The sequence below is a fragment of the Rhamphochromis longiceps genome, unplaced genomic scaffold, assembly GCF_057381845.1.
Source record: "Rhamphochromis longiceps isolate RC_006_pf unplaced genomic scaffold, R_longiceps_female_GT1.1 unmapped_scaffold_1, whole genome shotgun sequence".
Taxonomy (NCBI): Eukaryota; Metazoa; Chordata; class Actinopteri; order Cichliformes; family Cichlidae; genus Rhamphochromis; species Rhamphochromis longiceps.
The window spans coordinates 58,363-78,837 of record NW_028187221.1 but is presented as its reverse complement, the minus strand read 5'-3'; the positions used below and the strand labels follow the sequence as shown (position 1 = coordinate 78,837).

The window sequence follows — 20,475 nt, the reverse complement described above, 5'->3', positions numbered from 1 at the left end:
GGAGAGACCAGGAATTAGTGACGTGCAGAGTTTGAATAAGAAGCTGTAATTAGACTGAATGCAAGACGAGAGCAAAGCCATGGCAACAGCAGGAAGTGGAGCAGGACCTGCGTGTGTCCATGAAGCTCGATGTTTTTCTGCCCGCTGTGTAATGGTTCATAATGTAGATCCCCTTTTGCTCCTTTTTTGCCAGACAATGAAAAAGCCCTTCAATTACCTACGTAAAGAATTTTCATAAACACAAAGCTATGTAATTTATATAATTTAAATTGTGTTAATGATAAATAATTACATGATAATGTCCTTTTAATTGAATTACATTACACAGTCGAATTATTGTGGTTATGAGTGCTTAAATTAATCATTGATATACCTCGCCTGTTAGCCACAGGTGTGGTCGAAGGGTTCGCAAATCACTGTGGCGGATAATTATGGACGTACCATGGTTTGTTGAGGGAAGCACAGAAACCACAACCTCTGTGTCTCTTTTCTTCCACAAAGACAGGACCTCCTCATTAAAGAAAAACACACTTAACATACGATCTTACCAGCTATTGGACATGATTTTGTTATTTCTAACAAAGGTTTATGGACTGTTATTAACAATATGTCTTTGGAAAATTCATTCAAAATGTATCACTCCAAGTCTTGAATGGTAAATGAACTGGTTCTTATAAAGCGCTTTTCTACTCTTCTGAGCACTCAAAGCGATTTACACAACTTGTGCATTCACCCAAGCAGATTTTTCTAAGTGTGTTCTAAGTAACATTCACACACAATCGATGGATGCACTGGAGAGCAATTTATGGTTAGTATCTTGGATTTTTGGTATGCAGACTAGGAGAAGCCAGTAATCAAACCAGCAACCTTCAAATCAGTAGATGACCTGCTCTACCACCTGAGCTACAGCCACCCTTGAGCACTGGTAACTATATAAACTCAAAGCTGTAATGGCAACACTTGCAAAGTTAATTTTCCCATACTCTAACTATGTTCCCGAATGCTTTTTCCCATTCAGTTTCTACTGAGGAAAAAATATTTATTTATTTAGTTATTCTCAAAATTTACCATGTAATCACTGCATTCATTTTGAATTTTGGTGCCTCCCACTTAAGTTAAGGTTACAACTAGTCAACCAAAATCCTGGATATTCACATCGAATGAGTTGAACATGAATATCAACATGTAAATAAATAAGATTTGCCCTTCATACACGTGTCCATGACTGATTACTGTGTCATGGAAAGGATCTTCTATGGAAAAAGAAGGCATTACTATTACTTTGATGAATCCTTTATGTTAGCAGTTGTCAATCCTACCTGGAATTCTGGAGTTTCCAAGGTAACATCCTCAACTCTACCAGTCTGCACAGGGGAACTCGGGGCCATAGAGGAAGCAACCTATATAAATATTGTGTACAAGAAATACAAAAAATGTTATGCAAAATATTGGTCTTTATATATGAACGATAAATTTGCGCAACATTTTATACCGTCTTTGAAGATCTCCTGAAAGGAAATGGCTTGCGGAGTACTGTGTCACGGTCCTGAGTCTGTGGGCTCTGTGTTTTTCTGTTTGTATTAGTTATCTTTGTTTTCATGATGTGTTTTGATTCTCTTGGGTTTGATTTCTGTCACTGTATCCCCTAGTTTAGTCCATGCCTGTTCAGTTTCCTGTTTTACTTTGAAAGTCTGTGTACTATGTCAATGTGTTGAGTTTTGCCTCCCCTTGTCTTGTCATGTCTGATGAGTCCCAGCTGTGTTCTCCTCCTGTTTCACATTCCCTAATCACCTCAGTATGTATTTAAGCCCTGTGTTTTTCCCTGCCAGTTGTTGCGTCCTCCACGTTTGTTGTGTGTGTATCCATGGTCGTCTACCTTCAGCATTTCCTGTCTAGTTAGTTTAAGTTGTTGTTTATGTATCGTCCAAAGGTGACTCTCCAGCAAATAAAGCCGTCGTTTAAGTTAATGTTTTGTCTCCGAGTCCTGCACGTGGGTCCAGCCACTGACAGCCACACAACTCATCGTGACATACTGTTACATATCTCCTCTTCTTTTTTTGGCGACGTTCCTTCCATTTTTCTTCGTCCACTCTAAATTTCTGAACCAAAAATATGAGTCATTGAACATTGTTTAGGAATTACAAGTGAAAGGCTGTGACAACATTTTCCTTAATTTACAATAAACCAAAACACACAAAAATGTCCAGTAAGACACACAGGTGCAACCAAGCTACAGTGGGGCAAAAACGTATTTAGTCAGCCACCGATTGTGCAAGTTCCCCCACCTAAAATGATGACAGAGGTCAGTAATTTGCACCAGAGGTACACTTCAACTGTGAGAGACAGAATGTGAAAAAAAAATCCATGAATCCACATGGTAGGATTTGTAAAGAATTTATTCGTAAATCAGGGTGGAAAATAAGTATTTGGTCAATAACAAAAATACAACTCAATACTTTGTAACATAACCTTTGTTGGCAATAACAGAGGTCAAACGTTTACTATAGGTCTTTACCAGGTTTGCACACACAGTAGCTGGTATTTTGGCCCATTCCTCCATGCAGATCTTCTCGAGAGCAGTGATGTTTTGGGGCTGTCGCCGAGCAACACGGACTTTCAACTCCCGCCACAGATTTTCTATGGGGTTGAGGTCTGGAGACTGGCTAGGCCACTCCAGGACTTTCAAATGCTTCTTACGGAGCCACTCCTTGCCCGGGCGGTGTGTTTTGGATCATTGTCATGTTGGAAGACCCAGCCTCGTTTCATCTTCAAAGTTCTCACTGATGGAAGGAGGTTTTGGCTCAAAATCTCACGATACATGGCCCCATTCATTCTGTCCTTAACACGGATCAGTCGTCCTGTCCCCTTGGCAGAAAAACAGCCCCATAGCATGATGTTTCCACCCCCATGCTTCACAGTAAGTATGGTGTTCTTGGGATGCAACTCAGTATTCTTCTTCCTCCAAACACGACGAGTTGAGTTTATACCAAAAAGTTCTACTTTGGTTTCATCTGACCACATGACATTCTCCCAATCCTCTGCTGTATCATCCATGTGCTCTCTGGCAAACTTCAGACGGGCCTGGACATGCACTGGCTTCAGCAGCGGAACACGTCTGGCACTGCGGGATTTGATTCCCTGCCGTTGTAGTGTGTTACTGATGGTGACCTTTGTTACTTTGGTCCCAGCTCTCTGCAGGTCATTCACCAGGTCCCCCCGTGTGGTTCTGGGATCTTTGCTCACCGTTCTCATGATCATTTTGACCCCACGGGATGAGATCTTGCGTGGAGCCCCAGATCGAGGGAGATTATCAGTGGTCTTGTATGTCTTCCATTTTCTGATGATTGCTCCCACAGTTGATTTTTTCACACCAAGCTGCTTGCCTATTGTAGATTCACTCTTCCCAGTCTGGTGCAGGTCTACAATACTTTTCCTGGTGTCCTTCGAAAGCTCTTTGGTCTTGGCCATGGCGGAGTTTGGAGTCTGACTGTTTGAGGCTGTGGACAGGTGTCTTTTATACAGATGATGAGTTCAAACAGGTGCCATTCATACAGGTAACGAGTGGGGGACAGAAAAGCGTCTTACAGAAGACGTTACAGGTCTGTGAGAGCCAGAGATTTTCCTTGTTTGAGGTGACCAAATACTTATTTTCCACCCTAATTTACGAATAAATTCTTTACAAATCCTACCATGTGAATTCATGGATTTTTTTTCACATTCTGTCTCTCACAGTTGAAGTGTATCTCTGGTGCAAATTACTGACCTCTGTCATCATTTTAAGTGGGGGAACTTGCACAATCGGTGGCTGACTAAATACTTTTTTGCCCCACTGTATAACATCACAATGTGGGGCACCTCAATATCCCACCACATCAAGAAGACTTTTTTTTAATGTTCCATTTTGAAACGGCAAAGCATTGATGGACATCAGCCAGTCATTTTGCAAACCTTTCTTTGAAGCATTCTTTTTGAGTCTTCGTACTCCTTCAGCAGCGCTGTGTGACTGATTTGATACTGGACAACAAAGTCATCCAGCCTGGTGAGCCTTCCCGAATGTAGACGGATATGTTTCAGATCCCACTGGCTCTTCTCCATTATCCCCTGCGTTTTATTATTCTCAGTAATATTCTGAAAAATCAAATTAAGAAATCATTAAATGTGATTTTTTTTTAAAGATACACATTGTTGTTGTGTGCAATGTTGTATGATCTGCAATACAGATGACTCCTCTGGACCCGCCGTTTCTCAATCACACCACACAAATATGTATATATACTAAAAATCATGTGTCTTACTTGTCTCTTGATCTTTCTTAAGGCATTGTATTTGTTGTGGTACTGCTCATACATTTTCCCAGTGCCATGTCTTCCAAGGTCACCTTTGGATTTTGAAGATTAGAATAATATTGATGTGTGTAATTTCATTTTATAAACTAATTACTTGTCTACTTTAAAATGGCTTACCTAACATTATTGCAGACCATAATCCAGAAAAAGGAAGAAGATATTTGCTGATGTGCTCCATGAGCCCCTTGCTGTAGTAAGGGTTTGCCTCACCATCCATCTCCAATGATGTGTTGGAAATGAGCTTCTTAAAATGTCTCCCAAAGAGGTTGTTTCCCTTGACTCCCTAGCCAACAGACAAAACAGAATAATTATGTGATTTGAACATTGTGTGCACTCGTCTTTCATATCTATAATCTAAAAACCCAACATTATGTTGTATAAAACATTTAAAATTACTTGTGACTTGTGATTATTATAGAATAGAATAGAATAGAATAGAATAGAATAGAATAGAATAGAATAGAATAGAATTCAACTTTATTGTCATTGCACATGCACAGGTACAGGGCAACGAAATGCAGTTTGCATCCATCCAGAAGTGCTTTAGTGATATAGATATATTACAATATATATTAGCAATAATATAGATATGTGAGTATATTACAGAAATGGGTCTATTATGGTATGTTATAATGTACACGGTATGAAGTATGTTGTGAATATTCTATAACTATAAGTATGTACAGGCTGTAGTGAGTACAGGCTATGAACAGGATATAAATATGAAAAACTATACAGAATATGAAATAAATAACTTTACAGAATCTGGGATATACAGCTATACAGAAATGGGAACTATGCAAGTTGTAAACAGTTGTAGGATTAAAAATTATCGAATGTACAGAATGATTATTTACACAGAGCTATACAGTAGTGCAGTTAAGATAAGTGAGGGTGTAGATAGTTTCTACAGAGGCTATATAAAGTGCTAGTGGTTGTGAGTGGTGGTTCAGTCCATGTTATTATTGTGTTTGAGGGTACAGTTATTATGCTATTCCAAAGTATTTAAAAAGATATATAAGAGGCAAAAGTTTAGCCTTTAGTTTTAATAAAAATTGACTTCAGTTTACCTTCAGGTCCTCATCAGCTTTTGAGTTTCTGTCATTACCATCAACATCAACATTGGCTTTCTGCATCAACAACTGAAGGTTGTGAAAATGTTTTTCGACATTCTCACCACTACACGGACTCCCAAAAACAACTGCAGCACTTTGAACCATGTCAGTGAGGTCTTTTAAGGAAGTTGCAGTAGTGAAGACTCCAAAAGTGTGCATTGCAAGATGGTAGTTCTTTGGTGCACTGCAGTTAAAGAAAAAATTGTCTTTAAGTGTTTCCAAAACAGTAATAATGTTTTCCCAAATTGAAAAATGAAATGCCATGTCACATGTCACAATAAAAAACAAACAAGTGAATACCGTATTAAAAGGACTACACTTACTACTTTTTACAGATCTCCTTGGCATTCTTCATAACATGACTAAGGCATCTGTGAAGAATTGGAACCTCGAAGTCTTCCTTGTTTCCTTTCCCCGAAGCGATGTTATAATAATGATTTATTGTGTCAGAGAGATTTTTTTTGCAAAAGCTAAACAGATAGCTTGCATTAGGACCATAGATCCATCACACATAAGCATTAAAGGTGAACGCATGGCTTTGCGCCCAAAGGCCCTTGCAACATCAGTCAGAAATGCTTCCAAAAAATATGTAACTGAGGCAGTGGTATGGTCACATGTTAAATATGTAGCCACTGGTAGGGGAGAGGATGTTTTCCGTGGATTTCTTACTACAAGTTCGTAAACATAGAAAGGAGGCGAACCCTTTCTTTTTTTCATGATACTTCCTGTAGCATCCAAATAAAGTATGTCCTCCCGACAGCGGCTCTGGAAAATCTCAATGCTCCTGGAAGACCATAAAAAAACACCTTTTGGATGTAACATCACTTTCTGCAATACATCCTCTGGGTTGTTCTTCTTGTTTGCCACCATTAACTGGAGACTCATAATCTCATTATGATGAAGACGACTTTTCTTTTGGATTTCCAAGGCTATGTTTCTCAACACTTGAGGAGTTGGAACTTCATCTCTACAGCCCGATTGCACAACATCATCATCCATTTTGCTCATTGTTTCCAGATACATGGCTCTAGGTAATTGCTTTTCCAATTCATGGCCAATTTTATCTCTCTTATGAGCTCTTACAGGTCTTCTTCTTAGTTCATAGTGGTTGTGCACACACTCGAGACCTTGAAAATTGACTTTTGCCTTTAGATCGTCTTCGTTATCTACAGTGACAGTGACAGTGACTGGACAATCCTCAAAACTGCAGTAACCCAGACACCAGAAGAAAGGGCCCTTTCTTACTGAGTCCAAAGCCTTGACTCTGTGCCTTTTGAAGGCAAAGGAACAATATGGAAACACTGTCCGTATTCCGTCTGAAATCAGATTTGTCCACTGTAGTCCCTTGTATCCTCTTTGGGATCTCTTATTTTTTATATTAGTCCATTCTTTCCTTTTCAGGAAAAAAAAATTTGTTGCAAGTGGGACCCTGATTCTTATGAATCCATCATCAGATGAGTTGCTGTTAGGCTAAAAAAGAGGAAAAATTTATTTTGTGAGAAAACATTTTGTCCATGTTACATAACTACCGTAATATCAGTAAATATACCTGAAATACTTGTGTATTTTAAGTATATTAACAACCAGTGTTTCTAATGTCAGAATATATAGCAAAAATTCATGTCGAGAAGTGTCATGAAATATAAATTTCATTCTATGTTACAACATTTGATAAAATTCTTTATTTAATTGTATATTGTGTTTTTAAAAATATTTTTTATGTAATATAAAGTGGTCATTTAAACAATGATCCTAGCGCCAATCATAATTTATGTGAAAGCATTTTTAATGACTGACCTGCTCAGGAGACAGCTGTCCATCCTCCTGCAAGGAGATGTCCGGTGACAGAGAAGCGGCAGCTGATAGTTCTTCTGGTTGCTATTACATGAGTTGAGAGGTGTAACTTTAGTGTAATTACATGGAAGTGTTAAGGAGAAATTATGATAGTACAGACAGACTGACCTGCGCAGGAGACAGCTGTCCATCCTCCTGCGAGGAGATGTCCGGTGACAGAGAAGCGGCAGCTGATAGTTCTTCCTGTTGAAAATGACATTACCCGTAACAATATTAATTTTAGGGATAATTTCAACAGTAACACATTGACTAAAATTTGGTATACCAACATATTTGATATCAAACACATAGAATTTTATTTATGGAACCTGCTCTGGTGGCTTTTGTCCATTATCTGAATCCCCTTTGACTGGTATAGACAAGTTCTGTAGAGAACAGGCATACATTTTTAATAAATTTGATTTTAACTAAATAATTCAATACAATATTTTTTTTTTAAATAAGTGAAAAGAACTAACCTGACGAAATGCATCACAAATTCTGTAGCGGTTATTTTGATTATTCTGAATACCAAGTGTCAGGCAAACTTGACCTCAGGGGCCTTCTTTATGAAGTGCATGGTCCTCCAGTTGGATGCCATGTTTTTTCAGCTGTTCCACAGTTTCAATAATTTCATTGATTGTAATCGTTTTATTTTTGTTCTAAAACAGAAGATATAGCATTTTCAGTTTTATTTTTCATGGAAAATGTATATGAAAGAAAAGAAGAAAAAAATACATACCCCAAATAAGCAGAAGCGGTAGACTCTAAGTGTAAAAAAGAAATCATTACATTGTCATTTATATCATTGAAATCATAACATTTTATAAAGAATATGTATAATATTCTCAATGAATTGAGAACAATTTTAAATCAGTGCCACTAATTACAAAACTATCAACTTTGTTTCTATTCAAGTACTATTTGAACATGTTTTTGTGAAATGCAATGCCCCTGAAGAAAATGTGCAGCACTTGATGTTAAAAAGCCATTGCCTGTTAGCAACAGATGTGCCTGTTATAGAACACGTGTTAATTAATTTCTGCCGTATGCTACAACTTTGCCTGAGTCCTGTGCGCAAATCTTTTTTTGTTTTTGCTCATAGCGAAGCCTGTTATCGAAAAAAAAAAACCCAGTAATAATATGGTGAAATAAATGTAATTTTAAGAAAAAAGACATTTTTACAATCAGAAATAGACTAGCTAATATCTTAGGCTAGGCTACAAGTAGGGATGGGTATCGTTTAGGTTTTATCCAATACCGGTGCCAAATCGGTACTTTTGAAACGGTGCCGGTGCTCAAACGGTGCTTAAAGAATGGAGAACACAAAATTGGTCCAAAAACCTCTCATGTTCAGCTGGTTTTTTGTAAAAAGATAACAATGTTAGCCTTTTCTACAGCTATGGGGCATATATGGTATCACTCTTGGCTGGAAGCAGTGCTTAAACAATGGAAAAAACACAAACTTTGTCCAAAAACCTCTCATGTTTAGCTGTTTTCCACTTTTTCTTTGGTCATTTTAGCCTTTTTGGCCAGGGTGAAGGGAGTATCTGCCATCAAACACGAAGACAGCCGCATGTAGCTATGATGATGTTTGCTAGTTCACCTTACATGCATTAATGTAATAACGTGGTTAGCCTACTCAAAGTAAATTACACACGAACAACATTACGCTACTCACGCAGAGAAGAACGGCTGCTGCTGCATCATCATCCTCATCATTTCTGCTACACTGGCAGGGCTAGGGGCCAGGACTCTCCTCTTCGGGTTTTTGGGGATGTTGCTAAATCCGGGTCTGATAACAGGCACCACACCCGCAGTAGATGCGCTTGGTGTGAGGTCTCGCAGCAAGTTATCAAATATGGCGCATTTCTCGGCTTTAAAAAAAAAACGCTATGCGTCGCCAGGTGTTTCATCAGATTTGAGGTGTTACCTCCTTTGACAGTATCACAGTATCAGCTTAAAGCACTTGTCGCAGGCTGCTGAGTTTGCATATTTTGCTGTGAAGTACAGCCAGACTTTTGACCGCTTCATCTTGGGCATTTTTAATCTGTAGCTCTGCTCTAAAAGAACGTACGTACCTGGACCCGCCTACTATCCTCAGAAACATAAAATGATTGGCTAGAAGTGTATCACAGCTCAGGAAAAAAAAGCACCGAAATAAAGCACCGAAATGTGCGCTGCTTTTCGGTCTGGTTACTACCGTTTATGGCACCGGACACCGGTACCCATCCCTAGCTACAAGACTTGATTACTCAATTACATGTAATTGGAGATGAACTACTTTGTTAGCAAATTTTAAAAGTTAATATTTAAAGTTTATACTTAAAAAACGAACTCACCCCTTCTCCTTCTTCGGCATTTTTTCTGCACAAGACTTTTATGTTCAAAATGACATGTTTTCACCTCTAGTTTTTGGAATGTCGACAGAGTCAGACACTCAAAGCTCGCATGTCCAGTAGTGGGCGGTATAGGCTCTCCAACAGATTTTGTTTTTTTCAAGTGGACCATTATGGCTTTGCAATATTGCTCCACTTGATTAAAATTTTAAAATATCTCTATTTATTCAATCATTTTATTGTAAAATTTAAATTTGCAGTTATTATCAAAGGAATACACATAAGTGGTTGATAGGAAATATTAAGACTTAGACAAGAGACGTTCAAAAGATGGGGAAAAACAGAGGGGATGTGGGACGGTGACACAAGACAGTAAATTCCATTGGATTACCTACTGGAAGAAAAAAACAGAAAAGAAAACAAGCAAAAATATAACACAGTACACAACAGCAAGTATCACATCCACAACCTAGATAAGTATAAGTAACAGTAAATAATAAATATTGGTGTCAGCACGGCCCCTGCCAAGAAACATTACCATCTACATGTATTTAAAATTGAGACATGGGCACCGGCAACTTAGGAGAGGTTGAATACACAGACCATCCCTTGGACGCCATTCAGCATGCCCAGCACAAGTGATGTTGATGTATAGATTGTGGAATAAAATTGAGGTACAGGTGGTCGGAAGGGGACACAGCAGGAATGTCTCACACCCACCTCAGTGAAACAACTGTACGCCAAAGCCCTGCATGTGTGGCGGTGTGATGGAGTGGGGATGAGGAGGGGAGGGAAGTGAAGGCAAAGTACTCTCTCGTGGGGCCAGGTCCCCCGCTGACCCAAGTAGGCACCCCTGGAAGCCACAGAGGCCCATCCGGACGGGGGCCTACATTAGCACCACCACCAAGCCCCACGGGGCCTTGGGTGGTGGGCGCACATCGTAACCCACCACAGAGGAAAATACATCCACCCAAACATTCAATAATCTCTCTGACTGCATAAGACGAAAGACACCACAGCTGAGTTTATTGTCCACCTCTGTACTAATTTTAAAGTTAACTATTGTCTTTTTTTTGTGGGTTTTAAATGTGGTGAATACTTGACAAACAAATTAAAAAGAAAAAACCAAAAAGACAATTATAAATTAAAGGGCCTTGGAGATGTCATTCAAACTAACACCATTGCACATCAAAACATAAATGTGAGTAACAGAAAGAATAAAAAAACATTTCAGAATAATTCTAAGGTGGAATTACCCTGTGGAAACAGGAACTTTCCATTTTAGAGCATTTTGAAATCACTGAAAGTTAGGTCAATTATGGACAATTTGAAAGGGCTTTTATTTTTGAAAGCAAAATCAGAATTACTTGATATTGATATGGTATCACTGTGGGGCTGTATACTGTTGATCTAAAGTGGAATTACCCTGTGGAAACAAGAATTTTTCATTTTAGAGCATTTTGAATCGTTAGAAGATTAAGTCAAATATCGGCAATTTCAAAGGGCCATTACTATGAAAAGCAAAATCAGACTGACTTGATATTGATATGGTATCACTGTGAAAAAGACTGCAGTTGGAAAGTGTTGATACAAAGTTCAAATAGTATTTGGAAATACGACTTTTGCTTTTCAGAGCATTATGAAGTCATTGAAAGAGTAGTTCAAAAATGAAGATTCACAGGGCTTTTACTTTGAAATCCAAACTAAGATTGCCTTGATAGTGACAGGGCACAATTAGGGTACAAGGCTGTGTCATATAGATCGTTCATTAGAGTTTGTAAAATAAAAATAAAAAAGCCTAAATTATATGTTATTATGTTCTTAACATATCTGTTAATTGTTAATTAGATGCATTTTTTTTCTTTTTCTGCCCATTCTGTTGGTTTTTGTTTTTTTGCCCTTCTCCCCCGTCCCTCTTCTCAGCTGTTTCTCTTTCCCTCTTTCTTTCTCCCCTTCATTCCCCCAGTCAAGTCTGTCCCGTATTCAGCAAGTGAAAATAAAATAAACAATAAAAGGTGAATCAAATGGACCATTACGGCAAGGCTGGGATGGTCAATTTGGTAAAGTAAATCCGTTGGGCATCTTTCTTTGCCTTTAGACAATAATTCTGATGGCAAAAGAGCCAAACGGGACAGGCAAAAAAGAAAAAAAAAAAGTCCAGTCACACCTCTAACACTTAACACCCACAACTACTACTTGGCTCTATATTAGGAGCCACTGACTCACCTGCCAAACACCACCTTTTACAGCACCTACTGTTTATAATGCTGCTCTGTCCTTTCCACAACACCTACCTTCATGGTTTTGCTGAGAATACCAAGCCACAAGGTGACATTCACATGATTTAATTAGGAAAGAAACTAGCATACATTCAAGCGGATCCCAAGAGTGAGTTACTTAAAAGACAGTAAATGCACAACTTCCTCAAAGCACTTCAAATATGTGTGAAATTGAAGCCAAAAAATTCCCAGCTAACTTTCCAGGAAGTCCTCCATGCCCGTGCTTTGAATTGGTTTCTTTTTAGATAGATTGCAAACAGTTTGACATGTTGACGTATGTAAAGTGCAGTAAAAATAGAAAGAAAATGCACATGCACTCATGTATATATCTTTCTACGTAGCACTCTTAATTCTTACTCTCATGTATATATCTCATGTATATCTCATGCACATATCTTTCCACGTAGCACTTTTAATTCTTATCCCTACTTTTATTTTTTCCATGTCTATTTAAGTGTTATTTATGACACCATGTTTGCACTGAAGCACCGCAGCAATTTCCTAATGTTGTAAACCTGCTCAACATTTGGCAATAAACCCCATTCTGATTCTGATTCTGATTCTGAAAAGAAAGTAGAAAAGAGAAAAAAAACAAAAAAAAACATATCTGTTAATTCACTCGAAGTTGGCTTTTATTTTGAAATCCGGTTTCCGCATCCATTCCCGTAATACTTTGAATACACAAAGAACGTAAAACAAACTGGAGGCTGGCTTGACTGCAAGTCTCGAATTGGAGGCTGGCTTGACACCAGTGCTGCACTGACTGTGGGACTGTAATGTGTTAAAAGCAGGTTGAAGACGGCTCAGAAACATTTGAAGATTAAAATTTAGCATTATGGCTGCTGGTGGTTTGTAAAGCCTCTACTCAGCTGTATTTTTGTTACTAATTTATGTTTGTTGTTGTTTAACACAGATTTCAGAAGAGCAAATATGCTTAATAGTTTAACTAGATTTCATTTGTCAGTGTGGGACTGCTGAGTCACCTGAAGAACTCATTTCATTCATTCTCCACATGATGTTCATTTACAGAAATGTTTCACAGGAACTGATTTCTCCCAAAGGGTGAACTAGTGTGTTTCCATAGATTACCTCTGTATGAATGTACTTCTTAAATGAAGGCAAGTGTTTGTCCTTTTTTGTTCCTCAGGTACAGTACGTGATATCAAGGGCAGGCGGTCAACACTGGGGGTAGACAAGAAGCAGACGTACTTCCAAGAGGGAGCTGCAGTGAGGTCAGAGGTCAGAATTTAACAGCTCAGGTTTATATTTTAGAGGTTATAAAAAATCAAAATGTATTTATAAAGAAACCTTTAAATAATAGTCATAATTATGCTTATTATAAGAAATATCAAACATTTAAGTGGATTTTCTGTTACACATATCGTGTTAGCCCTGCAATAAACTGGCAGCCTGTCTCTGTCCTGTATCAGCTGGGATAGGCTTCATCCTCCCGCAACCCTGAATTGGATACATTGTATTCCAATTATGTAATCTGATCATTTACAAACTGAAGGTATCTAATCAAAATGTAAGTAATAATTATAAAATGGGAAAGCAGAAATAAGTGTGACATGAATGTAAATGTGTGAGCTGACAGAGAGGACAGCTACATGCAGTCTGAAAAACCTCCTGTTAAAGGAGGAACCAGTTAGAAGCTGTTTTCAAAGTAGCTGAGCAGATTTCATCTCAAGTAAGCGATTAACTGTTTGTTCGTTTGTTCTGCCACTTAAAGAGCATTTAAGGACGTCTTTTGAGTGTCCAGTTGAATTAATTCTACTGGCTCTCATGGTCATTTGTTATTATAGACATATTTTTCATGTTCATCCAGCTATTTAGTAAATTCTATCTATTTAGTAATATCCATCAGCTATAAAATGTAATATAAATATAAAAATATCTAAATATCTCCTGTCCTTTATGTTTTAATGATGTAAGTCTGTTATCGTGTTACATTAGCATTCCTCACATATCAATGAGATGCTGTACAGTACAATCCTACTGACACAGCAGAAGGATAACGACGGCTATTCAACATCGTTACACGACACATTCAAGCTGCATGACACAGACAAAGTGACTAAATCGTCTTTTTTGTGGTTTATTGTCTTCAAACCAGCAGACAAAGCTGATGGCAGAAGATGTCAGAGAAGAACTTCAGGCCGTGGACTGAAAAGGTATTTTTTTCTTGTTATCAAAAGACATTTGGAGTGGCAGCTTCTACAACTGGTTGTGCTGAAGTAAAGCTTACAGTCTAAGAAATAACAGTGTTGATGTTCAGCACAAAGAGAAAAGAGCCACCAAAAAGCTGTCAGCCACAGATGTGCTATAAGAGTTAGAAACTCTACTTATGGAGAAACTTTCTAAGTCTAACAGGGGACAGGTACTCCTGCCCAAATAACATGATATAACCCCACATACAGCCCAGCCATAAAGTGAACCAAGTCATTTAGTTAAAGACAGCATGGGACCAAATGTAACCAGCCTGCACCAACCTGACATTTCTTCCTCCTGAATTAAATGAATGAATGGATGAAAGTTAAATGACTACAAACCTAAAGCCACTAGTTCCCACACTGGAGCTCCCTGACACTGTGTGTTAACCGTATTTATCTTGAATCAACAGTTGTAACAGGCTAAGATACGTGAGACACTGCATTGAATTTGTTCCTGTCTTAATGGTTTCAGCTCAGATGTTCTGCTTTTTCCTTTCAGTAGATCAAAGCAGCTCGTGCTCCTTCTGCTTCCAATTTAGAAGAAGAAGAAGAAGAAGGCTTCAGCGAAGTGGCGTTCATGGTCTCAGTGAACAGTCACGGTCACACACTGCATGTGGTTTTAAAAGCAACATGTCTGTTCAGTACAACAATGGAGATGTGTAATATTAGTGCAGCTACGGTTTGTTCTTGAACATCAGTTCTGTTTTCTACTTTGATCACTTAGACCAAAAAAGTGTTGTTTTCAGATTCTTTCTTTTACATCTATAAACCACCTGTTCATTTTTTTATTACAATTAGTTTCACATGAATGTTAGTGTTTCCTTTATGATCTTTTAATGCTTACACTACACTGTACATGTCTACATTAGAGACATTTCTGTTTCCTGTTTCTGTTGACTCAGAGTTGTGAAATGTTCTTTTATTTGATGCACAATATGAAGCTCATAATTTTCTTACAAATAAAACTCTAATGACAAACATGAACAGCTGTGCTTATTTCTGAGACATGAGTTTTTGAATGTGTTTAGACAGTGTGCATCTGTATGCTGAAACTGTAATGGTGAACCTGAGGTGATGGTCAACAGAAGGCAAATATACATCAATATAAAACAATATTGAAGTAATGTCTTTACCCTCTGCAGCGTGTGCACGCAATCACCTTATTCACTGTAGTAAACGTGCACCGCTAGCTCACGTGACTGACTGTCTCCATGGTTACATCGTATATTATTAGCTATGTAAACAGCTTCCAAAGATACCGCCATAGCTCTCTGCAGCTGTAACACTTTCACACTTTGCAAATCATTTCATGTTTTTGATCGTTATGAAGACAGAATATGTTTTTAAGGTCATGCTAGGCGGTTGCTATGGTGGTTGCTGTGGACTTGGGTGGACCGCGTCCGATTCCTGTTATTAGCTGTCCGCCACAGGAAGGCCGCGTTCCATTTACAAGTAGTGACAGTCTGCCGCAACTCGAACTCAAACCCCACTTTGTTCTTTAATTATAGGCCTTTTATAGCCGTTCATGACACGCACACACACACATAAAGCATTTTGCCTCACCATGAGAATGCAAGTTTACCTAACCTAACCTTAAAGTATCTGATATAGGATAGAAAAACGAAGCAACCAGAGATTTAATGATGAAGACTCTGGGTTCTGTAGTTCACGTTTTACAGTCCTGAATGACTCTTTGCATATGATTTATTGAAGAGGAGATTAGAATGCACTTTACATTTAGACTGTTGCTGTTTCATTTTTTACATTGTTGCCGTGTTATGTCATGAATAAGGTTCACCTGCTGGGGGTTTGATGGATCAGCTGGACAATACAGTCAAAGACAGACTTCATTCATCATATGCAAGAATCCTAGTTGGATTTTTGTTTTCACTCATGTTTTTGAACCAAATATTGAAAACAATTCTGACAGACTGGATACCTGGTCAGGTGTACATTACCTTGTACTCAAGCATCCCAGGACAGAGCCCTGCCCCACCATGAGCCTGGGTGGATACGTGGTTATAATATAAAAGGACCAATACTGAATATGAATATTTCATGAAAATTGAATTATAATACAAATTAGTAATAAGGGTTTCTCTGCGCCCTTATCTACACCATACTCAAAGAGCTGCGGGCAGAGAGGGTGACAGGAGAGGATGGCACTGAAGAGAAGATGCTCGGTTTCTGGAGTCTCCTGGTCCTGTCAGTAGGATGCATCTGCTGTCTTCTCGTGGATGCTCACCTACCTTGACTCGTTCCAGCCTGGTATGGATTTCCTAACACTGCGGACAGTGGCCCACGTCAGAGACGTTTAATATTGATTACATATGTCTGAATTGCTAACCCTAACCCTAACCCTAGCTCAACAGACCACAATGCCCTGGACTGTCAGTATTATTACATGCTTTGAACATAAGTAGCTTTGATCACAGTTTATGTTGTAAAAGAGAAGGAATATTGAAAAAAAAGATCAACATTGTGATATTATTTCTTCCAAACTGACCAGAAACCTGCTTGTCAGACTCTCACAGCAAAGGATCAGACTCACTGTGCATGACAGCTCAGGCCAATGATGTCTGTTAGATTGTCAGTTGTTTAGTGCTTCTGTACAGTTAGGGTCACCGTCTCTATTTCAGAATAATTAATATGCGGAAAACACTAAAAGTTGATTGTCTTCCAATATTCTAGCATAATTAAAAAACTTTGACTTTGTAAGTACATATTATTAGTCCTAATGCCAGCATGATTCTTCATAACTCCTGCTTTGAAATACTGAACTTTGAAATTGACCTGATGAAAGATAATTTACAGTGGCACTCTGTCAGGATCATTCTGACTGTAAGATCACTGTATTAATCTGAATCCTTCTGAAATGTGCTGTGAATGAATGCTGATGCAACTCACTGTGGGAAAGCTGTTAATAAAATGAATCTGTGACACATGCAACACATTCAGTGAGGAAGAGGACACAAAGGGAGGACACGCAGAGGCTGTGTTGAAGTCAGAAATCCAAATCTTTATTAAAAAACAGGCGGCGGTAACAAACAGGAAGACAAGCAGTCCATCAAACAGTCTACAGGGTCAAACATACAGAGAATTCAAACAGCAGTAAAAAATAACTGGACACTGAAAAACTTAAAGCAATGTGTGATGCAATAAAAGGAAGCAGCGCAGTATATTCACTGAATTATCATCAATTACAAAAGAGAAAAACGACGATTTCTAAGGATTATTTTCTTAAATGCAGTTAGTGTGGCTGGTAAAGATGGAAACATACAGAATGTAAACTGTGTGAGTTTGTGAACTTTGTTAGTAACAAATGAGGTAAAAACCCAAAACAGACAAAACACAGAAAGAGGCTCTCAGTATTCATTCATAATTAGAAAGAAACATTCTGGTCGTGGATTTTTACAGTCTTAGTTCCGCTCGCTGTCATCATTATAATCATCATGATCAATGGCGAGGTCCTGAGGTGGGTGGGGCTGTCTCTGGTGATGTCACCATGAAGGAACAGCATCTGGCACGTGTTGGTGAAACATCCCAGTACACTGGTGTAGTTTCCTCTCCAGCTGTTTGACACGTGACACTTGAACATTAAGGGGAAGAAGAAGAAACAGTGTTAGGTCAGGTGACCACATGGTTTCTAAAGTAACTGACAGGAAGTAACCAGGCCGTCAGAAATGGATGGCATGTGTTTAGAAATACTGGAGTTGGGTAACTCTACTTACCAAAAGCAGAAGCACACAGATGAAGGATCAGATGCTGAATGTTGCAGGAACATGCTCGTGTGTGGTGGTCATTCAGTGCTGCTCCGGCAGGTTAGACAGTCCAAGACTGATATGCTGCTCCTCCTCCTTTATGCATTCCAAGGAAGAGGGAGGAAGTTACAAACTGATCCTACCACACTTCACGTGTCTCGCTATGAAACCTAACGGATCAATGGTTAAGCTGTTTTGTGCCCTTGGCCTTATCAGCACCTGTAAAGGGAGTTGTTTTCTCAAACTGCTGACGCTGAAGTAAGTTCATCTAGTTTTAGAAACTTTCACTGAACAGTAACAGTGTCACAACTAAGCATATGCATAAGCACTTAAATACTTTAAATGAGAATAACAGAAAATTTCTATTACAGAGGCTAGAGCCTGTCCCAGTAGTCATAGGTAGAGCACACCTGGACAGGTCACCAGTCTGTCAGAGGACTAACACAGAGACAGACATCAGAGTAACAAATCTATTTAAAATTAATGTAAGTTTGCTGCAGCTGTATGTATGAACATGTGTTTCTGTGCTCACAGTCCACCTCTCAGGAACCTGCAGTTCACTTTTAGTCTACTTTAAACAGACCTCACAAAAGGCTGATGTGGCTGGATCAGTAGTCTGATTTAAGTACGATACCTTTGGCCAGGGATTAATCTGGTACATCGCTTCACTGCAGTCTTACGTATTTTCCCCACACCTGAATAAAAAATACTGATATATACAAATAACAGCTTCAGCTGGTGCAGCCTGACTCAATCCTAAATGTTCAGCACACAGAGACACAGAGGTGCCGTTTAAAGTTTAGTGTTAACCTGAGTCACTGATCATTTGCAGTATTACAGAGTCTGGCAGTCTTTGCATGATGTCCACGTCACTGTAAGTTTCTAGCTGACTCTCAGGTGTGACAGGTGTGCCAGCAGGAAAGAGTAATAATAACCTGCATCCTGAGGTTTGTCATGCAGGATTAAAGGAGCCAGGCTTTGTTCACACAGCTAGGATTGTATTTTACACTGACCCTGGGTCAGTATAAGTATCATACAGTTTAAACGAAGCACTGAAACTTTTGTGTTCATACTGGAGTGCAAAATTAAAACCAATGGAAGATGGACAAGAAAAGTTCAAAGCCATCAGGTGCTCAGTTTAGAAAAATTAGAAAAGAAGAGGAGGAGAAATGAGCCAAAGATACAGGTAAGCAGATGTGTGATTGGATAATGGCAGGTCATCCTGAAACAATCAGAATCAGAATACTTTATTAATCCCTAAGGAAATAATGTGGATTACAGTTGCGCCAAAAAGAAAAATAGTGGTAAAAATAGTAACAGTAACAGACTAAACTCCAAACATTGTGTTACAGATTTTAATATATTTGTGGGGACCAAAATGCCCGTCCCCACAAGTTTGAAGACATTTGTGAGTCTCAGAATGTGGTTTTAGTGTCAGGGACAGTCAGGTCAGGGTTAGGCATTCAGTCTTAATGGTTAGAGTAAAAGGCTGAGGAGAGCATGATGTCAAATAGATGTCCCCACAAGGATATGAAAACACAACCGTGTGTGTGTTACTGTGAATTTGTGAGACAAGTGAAGATTTCAGAATCAGTGAGAAATGTTTCACTTCCTGTTGGTGAAGAAGAGCAGACTCCTCTTCAGCCACAGAAATGAAGAAGCTTTTATTTTGTCAGCCTGACAAACACGAGCTCAGCCACGAGCAGAGGCGACCCTGCAGAGGTGAAGGTCACAGTCAGAATCAGCGCCAGAGAACCGCACAAGGACGGCCTCATTGGTCACGGCTGAGTTCATCATGTGATGGTAACAAGCTGATTATTACAGAACAGGAAACACACGTCTGCTCATCAAACACCAGCTGCTGCTGCTTTTATCAGTCTGACAACAAAACCTCACAAGAAAGAAGTTTTTGTGAGTTTGCAGCGTTCCTCTAAACTGAAAACTAAAACAGACTGAAAATGGGAACACGCACCCACACTCGAGAGTCAGGCAGCTTAAATGTGTTTGTCTTCATCTGTAGTTACGTTTCATTGGCTGGAAATGTGCTAACTGGAATCCTTCATGAGTCCAGATGAACAAAAACAAGTGTTTACTGCTCCACGCTGCACGAATCTGAATCAAAATCACTCAGACGCGCCCACGTAGGCATTCCACTAAAACCATGTGACCACCTTCACCTTTAAACCTGTCGTGAATATAAATTTAGACTTTTCACTTTATTTTGAAAGAACAGATTTGCAGGAAGTGCGGCTGCTGCAGAAACTCTTCACTTTTCACTGGCTTTAATCTTGAAGGTTTCTCCAGATGTGGAACATTCATGCTAAACATTCAACATCTGACGACCGTCTCCGTGTAAAACACTGACAAACTCAAACTTTATACGGTAACTGACAGATTTATTCCTCCATTTTCAGGCATTTCACAATGAACTTGGATTAGTTTGATGATTTTATTCACGTTGGTGAATAAAACCAGCCAAGAGGCTGATTCCTGCAGAGGAGGAGGCAGAGTGGAGGAATCTGCAGGTTCTGTCTCTAACACACAACCAGAGCTTCAATCATAACGAGCACATAATAAAACCATGATCCC

The 20,475-nt window shown here is 39.0% G+C and overlaps 1 protein-coding gene and 2 long non-coding RNA genes across 3 annotated transcripts in view; 2 read left to right on the top strand and 1 right to left on the bottom strand.

Moving 5' to 3' along the window:
• The window catches only part of LOC146640786 (NACHT, LRR and PYD domains-containing protein 12-like), a 135,184-nt gene that overhangs the window by 65,607 nt on the left and 49,102 nt on the right, over positions 1-20,475 (top strand). The window lies entirely within an intron of this gene.
• LOC146640789 (uncharacterized) lies at positions 13,540-15,085 on the top strand. Its single transcript, XR_014909887.1, has 3 exons — positions 13,540-13,602; positions 14,029-14,086; positions 14,625-15,085. It is a non-coding gene; the product is annotated as an uncharacterized LOC146640789 (long non-coding RNA).
• Positions 17,283-17,979, bottom strand: LOC146640788 (uncharacterized). Its single transcript, XR_014909892.1, has 2 exons — positions 17,857-17,979; positions 17,283-17,714 (listed from the first exon to the last, which is right to left on the bottom strand). It is a non-coding gene; the product is annotated as an uncharacterized LOC146640788 (long non-coding RNA).